At 37.0% G+C, this 15,136-nt stretch overlaps 1 protein-coding gene and 1 long non-coding RNA gene across 25 annotated transcripts in view; both read right to left on the reverse strand.

Moving 5' to 3' along the window:
- The window catches only part of ZEB1 (zinc finger E-box binding homeobox 1), a 202,861-nt gene that overhangs the window by 102,492 nt on the left and 85,233 nt on the right, over positions 1-15,136 (reverse strand). The gene's annotated exons all lie outside the window — the stretch shown is intronic.
- Positions 9,641-15,136, reverse strand: part of LOC116537527 — a 23,372-nt gene continuing 17,876 nt past the window's right edge. Inside the window, exon 3 of the long non-coding RNA XR_004263164.1 lies at positions 9,641-9,651. This is a non-coding gene — a long non-coding RNA (uncharacterized LOC116537527). The remainder of the gene's footprint in view (positions 9,652-15,136) is intronic.

Genomic DNA, 15,136 nt, shown 5'->3' on the forward strand with positions numbered 1-15,136 from the left:
TGAAAAGCAGAGACAGGGTGCCAGGTGATCTGGCTTGGCAGGTACCACCCCCACAAAACAAGCGATCTGAAATGTTCTGGATTGAGAGTTTCGCAGCAAGTGCAGCTGGACCCAGGATGGCCCAGCTCAGTGTGGGGAAGGGCGACTATCACTACCGAGGCAGTTCACAAAGCAGCTGGGCAGAGCCTACGGCAGCTCAACAACACCTCTACTGGCAGACTGTGACTAGACTACTCCGTGCCGGGCAGGGCATCTATGAAAAAAGGCAGCAGCACGACAGCAACTTACAAATAAAGCCAACCTTCCTAGGACAGAGCACCTGGGAAAAGAGGAGGTTATGAGTTCCACTGCAGCACACTTAAAAGTACCTGCCCAGCAGCTCTGCATGAACAAGGGAGCTCCCAGCAAAGTACTTGAGCTCCTATAAGGGACAGACTGTCTCCTCAAGCAGCTTCCCGACCCCTGTACACCCAAAGAGACACTTCAAAAAGGAGAGCTCAGGCTGACGTCAGGCAGATACCCTTCTGAGACAAAGATAACAGAAGAAGAAACCAGCAGCAACCCTTACTGTTCTGCAGCCCCTGAGGGTGATCCCCAGGCAAGCAGGGTCTAGAGTGGACCTCCAGCCATCTGGCAGCAGAGAGGCCTGTTAGAAGGAAAACTAAGAAACAGAATGAAATAACTTCATCAACAAAGAGATTCTCCACTCAGAGACCTCATCCAAAAGTCACCAACTACAAAGACCACGGGTAGATAAAGCCACTAAGATGGGAAGAAACCAGTGCAAAAAGGTTGAAAACACCAAAAACCAGAATGCCCCTCCTCCCCCAAAGGATCACAGCTCCTCACCAGCTAGGGATCCAAGATGGATGGAGAATGAATCTGATGAATTGACAGAAACAGGCTTCAGAAGGTGGGTAATAACAAACTTCTCAGAGCTAAAAGAACATGTACTAACCCAAGGCAAAGAAACTAAGAACCTAGAAAAAAGGTTAGATGAGATGCTAACTAGAATAAACAGCTTAGAGAAGAACATAAATGACTTAATGGAGCTGAAAAACACAGCACGAGAACTTCACAAAGCATACACAAGTTTCAATAGTTGAATTGACCAAGCAGATGAAAGGCTATCAGAGATTGAAGATCAACTCAATGAAATAAAATGAGAAGGCAAAATATAGAAAAGAGTGAAAAGAAATGAACAAAGCCTCCAAGAAATATGGGATTATATGGAAAGACCTAATATATGTTTGATAGGTGTACCTGAATGTGACAGAGAATGAATCCAAGCTGAAAAACACTCTTCAGGATATTATCCAGGAGAACATCCCCAACCTAGCAAGCCAGGCCACCACTCAAGTCCAGGAAATACAGAGAACACCACAAAGATATTCCTCAAGAAGAGCAACCCCAAGGCACATAATCGTCAGATTCACCAGGGTTGAAATGAAGGAAAAAATGCTAAGGGAAACCAGAGAAAGGTTGGGTTACCCACAAAGGGAAGCCGATCAGACTCACAGCAGATCTCTCTGCAGAAACCCCACAAGCCAGAAGAGAGTGAGGGCCAATATTCAACATCCTTAAAGAAAAGAACTTTCAACCTAGAATATCCAGCCAAACTAAGCTTGTAGGCAAAGGATAAATAAAATCCTTTATGAACAAATTGCTGAGAGATTTTTGTCACCACCAGGCCTGCCTTACAAGAGCTCCTTAAAGAAGCACTAAACAAGGAAAGGAATAATCAGTACCAGCCACTCCAAAAACGTACCAAATGGTCAAGACCATCAACACAATGAAAAAAAATGCGTCAACTAATGGGCAAAACATCCAGCTAGCATCAAAATGGCAAGATCAAATTCACACATAACAACATTAACCTTAAATGTAAATGGGCTAAATGCCCCAATCAAAACACAGACTGGCAAACTGGATAAAAAGTCAAGACCCATTGGTGTCCTGTATTCAGAAAACCCATCTCACATGCAAGGACACACATAGGCTCAAAATAAAGGGATGGAATTAGATTTATCAAGCAAATGGAGAGCAAAAAAAAAGTAGGAGTTGCAATCCTACTCTCCGATAAAATGGACTTTAAACCCACAAAGATCAAAAGAGACAAACAAGGGCATTACATAGTAAAAGGATCAATGCATCAAGAAGAGCTAATGATCCTAAATATATACACACCCAATACAGGAACACCCAGGTACATAAAGCAATTTCTTAACGACCTACAAAGAGACTTAGACTCCTACACAATAATAGTGGGAGATTTTAACACTCCACTGTCAATATTAGACAGACCAACAAGAAGAAAATCAACAAGGATGTCCAGGACTTGAACTCAGATCTGGAACAAGCAGACCTAATAGACATTTACAGAAATCTCCATCCCAAATCTACGGAATATACATTCTTCTCAGCACTGCATTGCACCTACTCTAAAACTGACCACATAATTGGAAGTAAATCACTCTTCAGCAAATGCAAAAGAGCAGAAATCCTAACAGTCTCTCAGACCACAGGACAAATTAGAACTCAGAATTAAGAAACTAACTCAGAACCACACAGCTTCATGGAAACTGAACAACTGGCTCCTGCATGTCAACTAGATAAACAATGAAATGAAGGCAGAAATAAAATGTTCTTTGAAACCAACGAGAATGAAGACAAAACATACCAGAATCTCTGGGACACATTTAAAGCAGTGTCTAGATGAAAATTTATAGCAATAAATACCCGCATGAGAAGTGGGGAAAGATCTAAAATCGACACTCTATCATCAAAATTGAAAAAGCTAGAGGAGCAAGACCAAAAAAACTCAAAAGCTAGCAGAAGACAAGAAATAACTAAGATCAGAGCAGAGCTGAAGGAGATAGAGACACAAAAAACCCTTCAAAAAATCAATAAATCCAGAAGGTGGTTTTTTTGAATAGATCAACAAAACAGACTGCTAGCCAGATTAATAAAAAAGAAAAGGGAGAAGAATCAAATATATGTAATAGAAAACAAAAAAGAGGATATCACCACTGATTCCACAGAAATATAAACTACCATCAGAGATTACTACAAAACAACTGTATGCACATAAACCAGTAAACCTGGAAGAAGTAGATAAATTCCTGGACACTTGCACCCTCCCATGCCTAAAGCAGGAAGAAGTTGAAACCTTGAATAGACCAATAACAAGGGCTGAAGTTGAGGCAACAATAGCCTACCAACAAAAAAAAGTACAGGTCCAGATGGGTTCACAGCTGAATTCTACCAGACGTACAAAGAGGAGCTGATACCATTCCTTCTGAAACTACTCAAACAATCCAAAAACAGGGAATCCTTCCCAAATCATTTTATGAGACCAACATCATTCTGATACCAAAACCCGGCAGAGACTCAACTAAAAAAGAAAACTTCAGGCCAATATCCATGATGAACATAGATGCAAAAATGTTCAATAAAATACTGACAAACTGATTGCAACAGCACATCAAAAAGCTTATCCATCACGATCAAGTAGGCTTCATTCCAAGGATGCAAGGCTGGTTCAACATACACAAGTCTATAAACATAATCCACCACATAAACAGAACCAAAGACAAAAACCACATGATTATCTCGATAGATGCAGAGAAGGCCTTCAACAAAATTGAACAGCCCTTTATGCTAAAATCTCTCAATAAACTAGGTATTGAAGGACCGTATCTCAAAAAAACAAAAGCTATTTACAACAAGCCTACAGCCAATATCATACTGAATGGGGGAAAACTGGAAGCATTCCCTTTGATATCTGGCACTAGACAAGGATGCCCTCTGTCACCACTCCTATTCAATATAGTATTGGAAGTTCCAGCCAGAGCAACAGGCAAGAAAAAATAAATAAAGGGTATTCAAATAGGAAAGGAGGAAGTCAAATTGTCTCTATTGGGAGATGACGATGGTATATTTAGAAGACCGTACCATCTCAGCCCAAAATCTCCTGAAACTGATAAGCAACTTCAGCAAAGTCTCAGGGTACAAAATCAATGTGCAGAAATCACAAGCATTTCTATACACCAATAACAGACTAACAGAGAGCCAAATCATGAGTGAACTCCCATTCACAATTGCTACAAAGAGAATAAAATATCTAGCAATACAACTAACAAAGGAGGTAAAGGACCTCTTCAAGGAGAACTACAAACCACTGCTCAAGGAAACGAGAGGATACAAACAGATGGAGAAACATTCCATGCTCATTGTTAGGAAGAATCATTATTGTGAAAATGGCCATACTGCCCAAAGTAATTTATAGATTCAATGACATCTCCTTCAAGCTACCAATGGCCTTCTTCACAGAACTGGAAAAAACCACCTTAGACTTCATATGGAACCAAAAGAGAGCCTGCATAGCCAAGACAATCCTAAGCAAAAAGAATAAAGCCAGAGGCATCATGCTACCTGATTTCAAACTGTACTATAAAGCTACAGTAATCAAAACAGCATGGTACTGGTACCAAAACAGAGATATAGACCAATGGAACAGAACAGAGGCCCTGGAGGCAATGCCACACATCTACAACCATCTGATCTTTGACAAACCTGACAAAAACAAGCAATGGGGAAATGATTCCCTGTTTAATAAATGGTGTTGGGAAAACTGGCTAGCCATGTTCAGAAAGCAGAAACTGGACCCCTTCCTGACACATTACACTAAAATTAACTCCAGATGGATTAAAGACTTAAACATAAGACCTAATGCCATAAAAACCCTAGAAGAAAACGTAGGCAAAACCATACAGGACATAGGCATAGGCAAGAACTTCATGACTGAAACACCAAAAGCATTGGCAACAAAAGCCAAAACAGACAAATAGGACCTAATTAAACTCCAGCGATTCTGTACAGCAAAAGAAACAATCATTCGAGTGAACCGGCAATCAAAAGAATGGGAAAAAGTTTTTGCAATCTACTCATCGGAAAAACAGCTAATATCCAGAATCTACAAAGAACTAAAACAGATTTTCAAGAAGAAAACCCATCCAAAAGTGGGTGAAAGATATGAACAGACACTTTTCAAAAGAAGACATATGTGAGGCCAACAAACATATGAAAAAATGTTGATCATCACTGATTATTAGAGAAATGCAAATCAAAACCACATTGAGATACCATCTCACACCAGCTAGAATGGCAATCATTAAAAAATCTGGAGACAATAGATGCTGGAGAGGATATGGAGGAGAAACAGGAAAACTTTTACACTGTTGGTGGGAGTGTAAACTAGTTCAACCATTGTGGAATACAGTGTGGTGCTTCCTCAAGGATCTAGAAATAGAAATTCCATTTGACCCAGCAATCCCATTACTGAGTATATACCCAGTGGATTATAAATCATTCTATTATAAAGACAGATGCACACATATGTTCATAGTGGCACTGTTTACAATAGCAAAGACCTGGAACCAACCAAATGCCCATAGACAACAGCCTGGACAAGGAAAATGTGGCACATATACACCATGGAATACTATGCAGCCATAAAAGTGATGAGTATGTCCTTTGTAGGGACATGGGTGAATCTGGAAACCATCATTCTCAGCAAACTGACAGAAGAACAGAAAATCAAACACTGCATGTTCTCACTCATAGGCGGGTGTGGAACAATGAGAACACATGGACACAGGGAGGGGAGCATCACACACTGGGGTCTATTGGCAAGGGCCAAGAGAGGGGCAGCAGTAGGGTAGGGAGGTCAGGGAGGGATAACATGGGGAGAAATGCCAGATGTAGGTGACGGGGGGATGGAGGTAGCAAACCACATTGCCATGTGTGTACTATGCAACAATCCTGCATGATCTGCACATGTACCACAGAACCTAAAGTACAATAATAATAAAAAAGCAACAGGCTGCATTGTTCATGAGATGTATTGACAAATCTCAGTATTTATGGAATGAAGGAAGAGAGAGAATGCTGAAGTCATCAAAGATATGATGAGACTGAGACATGCATGACTTGTTGAAAACTAAAAGATGTGAGAGTTTTTACACAAAGGCAAGTGAGGTAGCCAGAATTCTAAGATGACTGACCTCCAATGACCCTGGCCTTCTATAATCCCCTTCCCTTGAGTATAAGCAGGACCTGAGAATCACTGCTGTGATTATGTTAACCTGGCAAATGTGAAGTGATTCTGCATATGTAATTGAGGTACCCCATCAGCTGATTTCAAAGCAGATTATCCTGGGTGAGCCTAATTTAATCAGGTGAACCCTTAAAAGAGGATTTAGGCCTTCCTTGAATTAAGAGAGGCAAAGCAGTAGACTCTCTCTTTCTTCTGACACTTTTGAAAAGGTAAAGAGCCATATTGTGAACTGCCTATGGAGAGACACAATCTTCCTACAAATGCAAGGGAACAAATTCTGTCAAGAATCTGAATGAGCTTGGAAGAGGATCCTGAGCTAGATATGAGAATGTAGCCTGGCTGGTACCTTGATTGTTACCTTAAGCATAAGAGCCAGCTAAGCAATGCCTGGACTCCTGACCCATGGAAACACGAGATAATATGTGTTGTTTAAATCACTACATTTGTTGTCATTTGTTACGCAGCAATAGAAGTTTCTTTCATTAAGCAAGTTCCCAGCTTTTCTAAGAGTAAAGAAGACAGGATTTAATCTTTGGGTTGTCAGGGCCTGGGCACATGCGTTATATAGAGTGGCTGTATTTTCAGCTAAGGTCATCAAAGTAGAAATTTAGTAATACAATATATATTAGAACAAAGAGGAGGTAGGAGAAAATGTAATTAAATTGTTAAGAGGATCTCGTCTTCATCTAGGATATTCCAGATACTGAGGCTGAGACAGCAGGCAGGCTAATTCCAGACACCACTAGTTAGGACGTATGAGGCCAATATACTGCTTTACTCAGCTCTGGTTACCCAGACTATAAGCCACTTGATGGCAGATATCATGCCTATCTTATTCATCCAGTCTGTATCCTCAGCTCTCAGCCAGTACCTGGCACAGCTTAAGCATTTATTGAATGAATGAATAAATGACTTGTTTTCATCCTGGGCAAGATGAAGCAGCAGTTCAATACATCTAAAATTTTATGAGGAAAAATTAGTACAAATCAGCAACACTTCATGATTCCTCAAAAATATCCAACTTAACTCATAGTTAAAGTACAGATAATTTGAGATGTTACAACAGAGGCAGTGATCTATCTAGTCATCGTTCAGCTAACTACAAAATAGCGAATGAGTGCCCACTATGTGGCAGATGTGAGAAAATGACTCTTGTAACTGATGTCCCTGAACTCACTCATTCTAGCTGTTCTCTTAGCCAATCTCCACACATTAGCCACAGTAGTTAATATCTTAATAAGACAAATCATCTTATATTATTCCACTATTCAAAACCTTTTAATGATTTTTCATTACACTGAGGATAAAATCCAAACCTTAATTTAGCTGTCCAGAATCTGGGTTCTAGCCCATCTCCAGCTTTACTCCTGCCATGAACCTTATTCCCTCAGAGCATTCATGCATGTTACAGCCCCTGCCTACAGCATTGTCTACCACCTGCTCATTGTTCAGATCTCTCAATGTAAGTGACTTCCGTACAGTATTTATCATACAGCTTATAGTTATAGGATTACTTTTTAATATCCAACTCTATCATTATACTGGAAACTCCATGAGGTCAGGGATTGTGTCTACTTTGCTTAGAGAAACATTACCAGTACTAAGAATACCTTATCCAAAATTCTTGAGAGAATAAGTGTTTGGATTTCATACATATCTTTTAATTTTTGGAATATGTACATTATACTTACTGGTTCACCATCCCTAGTGTAAAAATCTAAAATCCAAAAATGTTCCTTTGAGCATCATGTTGGCACTCAAAAAGTTTCAGATTTTGGAGCATTTCAGATTTGGGATGCTCAACCTGTATACACATTTTTGTTGAATCGATAAAGTCCTAGGAGACTACTCAATCACAAAGGATGAAAGCTATTGCTACCACCAGTCAGAACACAGAGCACCTGTTAGGAACATGATGTGACTCTAGAACACAATTCCTAACCTCAGTGGACTACAAAGAGAGGCAAGCAACCAAGGAAACTAACATGTCTGCCCACTCTACCACCCCATCAAAAAATACAACAAAATAAACCCTGAACAACACCAAAACCAAAGTAGTTCTGTTCCTATTTTTTAAATATTGATATGATAAGACTGAGAGAAACATGACTTGTTGAAAACTAAAGGATGAGTTTTTACAAAAAGGCAAGTGAGGTGGCCAGAATTCTACGATGACTGACCTCCAATGACCCATGGCCTCCTATAATCCCTTTCCCCTGAGTATAGGCAGGACTTGAGAATATGATGGAATAGTACTGCTGTGATTGTTATTTGGCAAATGTGCATTTTAAAATTTCAAATTTTAAAACTCTTAAGAATTCTACTGTTAAGAAAACAAAGGTTTTAAAAATCACTGATTTAAAATCCTTTATTATCTGGCTCCTGCCTTCTTCTGCAGCTCAATGACCATACCTACATCCCCCCATCCACTCTGTCCAAACAAATCTACATTCTGGCCTTGGAGAATGACTTCCTCCAACTCAACTTGCTTTTTTTTTTTTCTTTTCTTTTTTTGCCACTGGGCATTTGTTCATGTTCCCCTTGCAGGAATCCTGCTTGTCTCTGTGTAGCCATCCCTTCCTCTCAGAGGTGGCACTAGCATTCCCATATGGGAAGGTTTAGGGTGACACTCTTGAGGGTGCACATGCTGGATATTTGACTTCCATGTGTATTCCCATAGAAAACATAGACTGTTACTTTGTGTCATTTGGTATGATTTAGAAGACTGAGGGAGATTATTAGGCACTAAAATTTCCTAATTCCCTCCTTGGTGCTGAGGCTGCTTCTACAAAAAAGTTTGCTTGACACCACTAGAAGAGACTAGGTACCCCACACTCTTTTGTGTTTACCTGTGTTCAAGAATTTATACTATATTAGGATTGTCTGTCCACCTATCTTTCCTACTAGCCTATAAGCAGGCTGAGAGATGACTGTCTTCTCACGATTGTAGTCCAGAAATCCAGCAAAGTGCCTGGAATGTGGTAGATGTTCATCAATATTTTTTTGACTGAATCAAGCACTTCATGAAACCCTATTATGTGCAAATTACCATATCAGATGTTCAGAATGAGGAGCAGAGATACCACCTAGTTAAAAATATGAAATGTAAAATATTTTTTAAAGCTTCAAATAAACAAAACATTAGCAAATATGGAAGATAGTAAGTATTAGAAACTTCTACTAACCAACATTCCTACACATCTAAATTTCTAAGTAGAATACCTTATATAGCACCAAAGAAGTACTAAATACATTACAATATATTTTCGTATGGTGTAAATTTTACTGAATAGAGTGCTTAGTGTTGTTAAGAGAGTATGTGAAAAATCACTCATTACCGGAATACTCAATTTCTTCTAGCTACTCTCAGGATCCAAAATAAAGGAATGATCCAGATCGGAGGACTACACCAACCTAAACCTCACACCTCACAGGCAGTTATAGATGTGATTTTTAAAATTTTAAAGGAGAAGAAGTACGTCCTTGAAGAGGAAAGATGATGCACTAAGACAAGATGTGGGAACAGACACAGACTGTGTAAGAAGAATGAATGTTACCATGAGGAGACTGGCACGAAAGAAAAAAAGTAAGATTTGGAGAACTCTAAATTTTACACTGAGTTTACTTTAGATTTCATAAACAACTGGGGGACTGTAAGTCCTAGCCTGCGGATCGAAAACATACAAATATTGCTTAAATAAATCGTTGGCACATTGTAGGTCCTCAAATGTCTGCTGAATAAATAAGTTCGTAACTAAATGTATTTGAGCAGTGCAAGACTGAGACATGGTTCCCAGCGTGGATGCTGATGTAGTAAACCAGGTATAAAAAGATGACAGCCAGGGACAAGGGTACCAGCTGTAGAACTGGACAATAATGGTTTTGTAAATATTCTAACAGCCCAAGTTTTTACACTGACACTCATTTCTTTAATCAGAGCAATGCTACCAATAAAAACTTTGGGGGCTTTTATGGTATAATCAAGATGTTTGATGAAAGGATTTAATTTGGTAAATACCTGCCCATTTTATTAAGTTGTTAGATTAAATACAAAATGTGCAATTGAATTCATTTCTTCTATGCATTTCTGTTTTTCTCTCTGGTGGTCTGAAACAAGACTTAGGTACATTGTAATATCTTCTACTTTATAAGGCACTTTGATATCTTTAGTCAAATGGCATATTTTAAAACTTGCTTCAATGACTAATAGGAAAAATGACTAAAGAGTTAATTGAGGATTCACATTCCATATTTTACACAAAAACCTACATAATAGTCTTGTACCATACTGATTAAAACGGAAGACCAGAAATGCTGTCTTCCATTTTAATCATTTGGTTCAAGACCATTATGTAGGTAATTGTGAGCTTATGACAAGACTAGAAAATATATATCAGCACAACATCATCTGAAGGTAAGAAAAAAATTAGTATTTTGTTACACTTTGCATTATAGTAGTAAAATATAAAAAATAAAAATGCTTAACATTTAATTATACCAATTTTAGGTCAGAAGTCTATAGCACACAAAAGAAATTAGGAGCCCGCTTATAAATATACTTAGAACTACATTGTCTTCCCTAAAATATAAATTATTAAATCATAATCAGAACACCAAAAACAGTCATGATAGTCTTTGTAACTACATGTTAGTATCAAACAGTACTTCATATTTGAAATCCGAAAAAAAAAAATCACTTCTTAGATAATCACACTTCTATACTGGGCATAACTGTAAATGAGAACATAATTTCAAATATTTCAACCATTTTTATACTAGCAAAAATTAATAAGATATTAGTATTTACATCTAAGACTATTAAAAATAATTACAGTCTCAATTTTTAACAATTAGATATCTCATGTTCTAATGCCCTCTTAAATTTTTGGATGTCAACCTGAACAGCTCTTAAAACACTGGAGAAATTCTGGGTAACTTTTTTGTTATTGTTTAGAATGAAAGAGAAATCAACCATTTTTGCCAACTATCAACTATAAAGGATTATGAAACAAAATAACCAATCAATATCAGTGTTTCTAGATTACCCTTTAGAAGGCAAAAAAGGCAACAAATATCTCACATACAAATTTTTGCTTTCAAATGAAATTTTCCCTTTATATATTTAGAACAATCCTCTCAAACTGTATTTATAAAACTGATAAAGGTATGTTAAAGTAGAGCAAATGATAAAAGTCTATGTATGTCAGAAATCAATGACATAAATTAAAAATATCTGGTGAGTCCAATAAGATGTTATTTTTTTAATTATAATTTTTTCCAAATATAGAAGAATCCTTTACTTGAGAAAAGTTAGAAAATGAAGATGATCAAAAAGACTTTAAAATACATGTGATCCCACCACCCATAGATAATGGCTTCTCCCAAAAACCTTACCTCTTTGATACACAGGATCAAAGAGCTATTTTTCTATACTAGTAATTAGCAGTAATAGTAGTAGTAGTAATAGTTGTAGCAGCGTCAACAGCAGCAGCCAGAATTCTTAGGGTAAAGGGACTATGTATATTTATGGCACTGTACTGTCTGCACAGAAATCCTGTTCTCTCTCTCTTGAACAGTTAATTCTATTGAAAACACAGACTTTGTATTCCAAAGGAAAACCTTAAGGCATGGCATTCCGCCATCAGCAGTGCCCAGCAGATCAAAGTTCTTTGCAAAGTAAGGAAGATGGAGGTGGGCAAAGTGGATTGTAAAATGATTTTGAACAAGAAACAATGTAAAACTGATAAAACAGGACTGAATGAAATCTATGATTCCTGGTTCTCAACAACCTTGTGTGAATGAGTCTGATCCCTTCATGTTAAGTTTCAGTTTCAATCTTTTATCAATTTGTGTGCTTTAATATATCAAAAATCTGGTTTGCAATGTTATGTATAACCAAGTGAGGACTAAATTTTACTTTGCTGAGGGTATCTGCGAAACAGAAAGAAGACAGTTATCACAGGTAAAGGGCTTAGTAGAAATATCATGAAATGTCCACTATGATGCTACACAGGACAGGATATCATGATCAGGCATTCTATAATGAGTTATCACAGGCAGACATGTGAAAATATCAACACATAACCTCTAAAATCACTGAGTCATCAATGCAGACATAGAATTAGAGATTTTGCCTTAGTTAAGAAATAATTTCATAACTAAAATTAGAACTATAAACATTTGCATGTAGTAGCCCCTCTAATTTTCAAACATATTTTAAAGTATTTGTTTTTATAGGAGCTAAATAGTATAGTGATGTATTTGATATGCTCCAATTAATCTTTTAACAAAACAACAAAGGTAAAGAGAAAACACTTGACAATCTCATGAGGACAACTTTATACAAACTATAATCCAGTGTATAAATACAAACCAAAAATTTTGGCAAACGCCACAATTCATTTAATTTTTTTCATTAAATTAGTACCTTTTTAGTAGAGATATTATTACCAGTTGAGAAGATATATAAACCTTTTTTGTTTAAGAATTTCAAGTTAATTGCTATGAAATTATAAAAATGTTGTCTAGAAACAAAATTGAATTGTAATAAATTTCAGTCTCAAAGACAAAGACTGTATCTATATTCCTAATAGTCATGATTGTTTACAAGTAGCCTTATTTAGAGATCATTTTTTTCTCTTTCAAACGTTTTGCCCTGAAGAAAAACCACTAAATGCCTCTCAGTGGACTCTGCTATCAGTGAGCTCACCAGCCTGTTATCAGATACTACTTATTTTTCCTATTTGTCCTTTTCCTTTCTTTTGACAAATCAGTTCAGTCCCTTTGCCCAACAGGTTTTGCTTTCTATTTCTACACCACTACCAGTATTTTTCTACCTCTCTAGCTGCAATGACACATTCCCTTCCTTTTTCACTGAAGATTGTCAAAAGCAGTTTCTCCCCTCATCTACACAATACCTAAAATTCTACCTCCTGTGAAAAGTTTTCATAAAGAAAAAAATGCATTTTTTGCTAGACTATTCTGGCAGACACAGGGCTTATTACCTATGAGGCCCAAAATGCGCTTACCACTTTATCAGTACAAGCTTTGATTTATGCTACTTGTTTAGTTGCTTGCAGATCTTTCTACATGTCTTTATTGTTGTATGTTTTAAGCATCTGGTGAACAGATATTGTATTTACTTTACTTCATTTTTACAGTTAATACCTTGTAACAACATCATGCAAATCAGATGCAGAATTAATGCTTCTAATGCTTATTTTCTATATAGTCTAAGTATATAATCAATCTTGTGATTTTGGATTAAAATAAATGAAATAAAATCATTTTTTCCATAGATTCTATGGCATTTAAAAATTCCTAATCTTTAAACATTGTCAAACGAGCAACTGCAGGGTAAGTTAGCTGGCTTTAAATAGGGCCTCGCTCTTTCAGTTATATTTCCAGGACACAGGAGGGTTTTACTACCTTTGCTGGACTGATAGCAATACTCCCTGCTTAAACCTTTAGCCAGATACTTTCTGATATGTGTTGGTATTCTTTACACATGCAGGAGAAACTTTCTGAAAGGCTTATTACATTTTGGACTGAAAAACCAAGGAAATAAACTGAGCCAATGAGTCCTTAGAATTCTATAAAGAGTCTTAAAGAAGTGTATTTTATCAATTTTAAAGCAAATTCTACAAGTGACATCATAATATAAAAATTAGTATTCCCTTCTTATCTAGTTTTTAAAAGTTAGTTCTCTATTGTATGTGTGAAAAAGAGGGGGAAATAAGACATTTTGTAAAAGTAGGACATATTTTCACTAAATCTGCAAAGAAGTAAGTAGTGTTGTAAATATTTCTCCCCATCCTTATCTTTTTACAGTTGTGTTCCTGAAAAAATATTTTACTCTGTATCAGGTGGTTCAAACATAATGACTTCTGGTTGGGATTGTGAAATGGAATTAAAAATTTTCAAAAGATCATCGTATATTGGCACATTCAAGTTTGCAAGCATCCTTAAGAACTTAAGCAATTCCTTCCCCAACCCATTATTCCACAGTTTATTATAATAAAAGGTAACTCTCACATGAAACGATGTAAAAAAATTGGTTTTAGTTGGATTGTGCAGTAAATGAATTAAGCAAAACTTTAGCAAGAAAGAGACCTGGAAAAAGAGACTAGCTGTAATAGAAACATCTTCCACTTTATACAGGTGAGTATTAGGTAGCTATCAAATAAAACTAGTAAACTGACAGGCCTGTGTAAAAACCACAATGTTTGGGTTTATAAATTTCTAAATTTTAATTTCCAAAATCTTTAAAAAAATAAAGTTTAGAAGCACTATAAACGCAAGAAACAACGATCACTTTAGAAATAATCACAGAAAAGAGTAAAGTACTGTACTGAATATGAAGCATCAGGCTTTATGGGTAAAGAAACAGTTTTCTGGGTTAAGCCCAACATGTAGTAGTTAATTCAGGAATACAATTCTGTAGTGCCAATTGTTTTTACTTCTTGTATTGGCTTGCTAAAGTTTATTGGAAGTTTGACCACCTTTGACACTTTTATAAGAAAATTTTAACATGCTCCCTTTTCCCCTCTCCAATAATTTGCTAAATTACTAAATAACATGCATGTACACACAACTGCTTTCAAATTAGGTAAATTTTCCACAATTTTCTAAATATCCGTAAGTCATTATTTAAAAAATAATTCCCATTTTGGCTAAACTGGGAAAAGGAATGAATAACCAAAGAGTCAAGAAATTTCTGCTTCCTGTTCTCTTATTTCTCTTCTGCAGAACAGGCTACATAATTTGTGGAACTCAGCGCAAAATAAAAATTCAGGGATTCGTGTGTGAAACTAAGAATTTTGGCCAGGCGTGGTGGCTCACGCCTGTAATCCAAACACTTTGGAGGCCAAGGTGGGCAGATCACCTGAGGTCAGGAGTTCAAGACCAGCCTGACCAACATGGTGAAACCCCGAAGAAAGAAGAAAGAAGAGAGGAGAAGAGAAGAGAAGACGAAAGGAAGAAAGAGAGGAAAGAGGAAAGAAAGGAAAGAAGAAAGGA

This window comes from Sapajus apella, unplaced genomic scaffold (genome assembly GCF_009761245.1).
Source record: "Sapajus apella isolate SASKATOON/1434 unplaced genomic scaffold, GSC_monkey_1.0 scaffold111, whole genome shotgun sequence".
Classification (NCBI taxonomy): domain Eukaryota; kingdom Metazoa; phylum Chordata; class Mammalia; order Primates; family Cebidae; genus Sapajus; species Sapajus apella.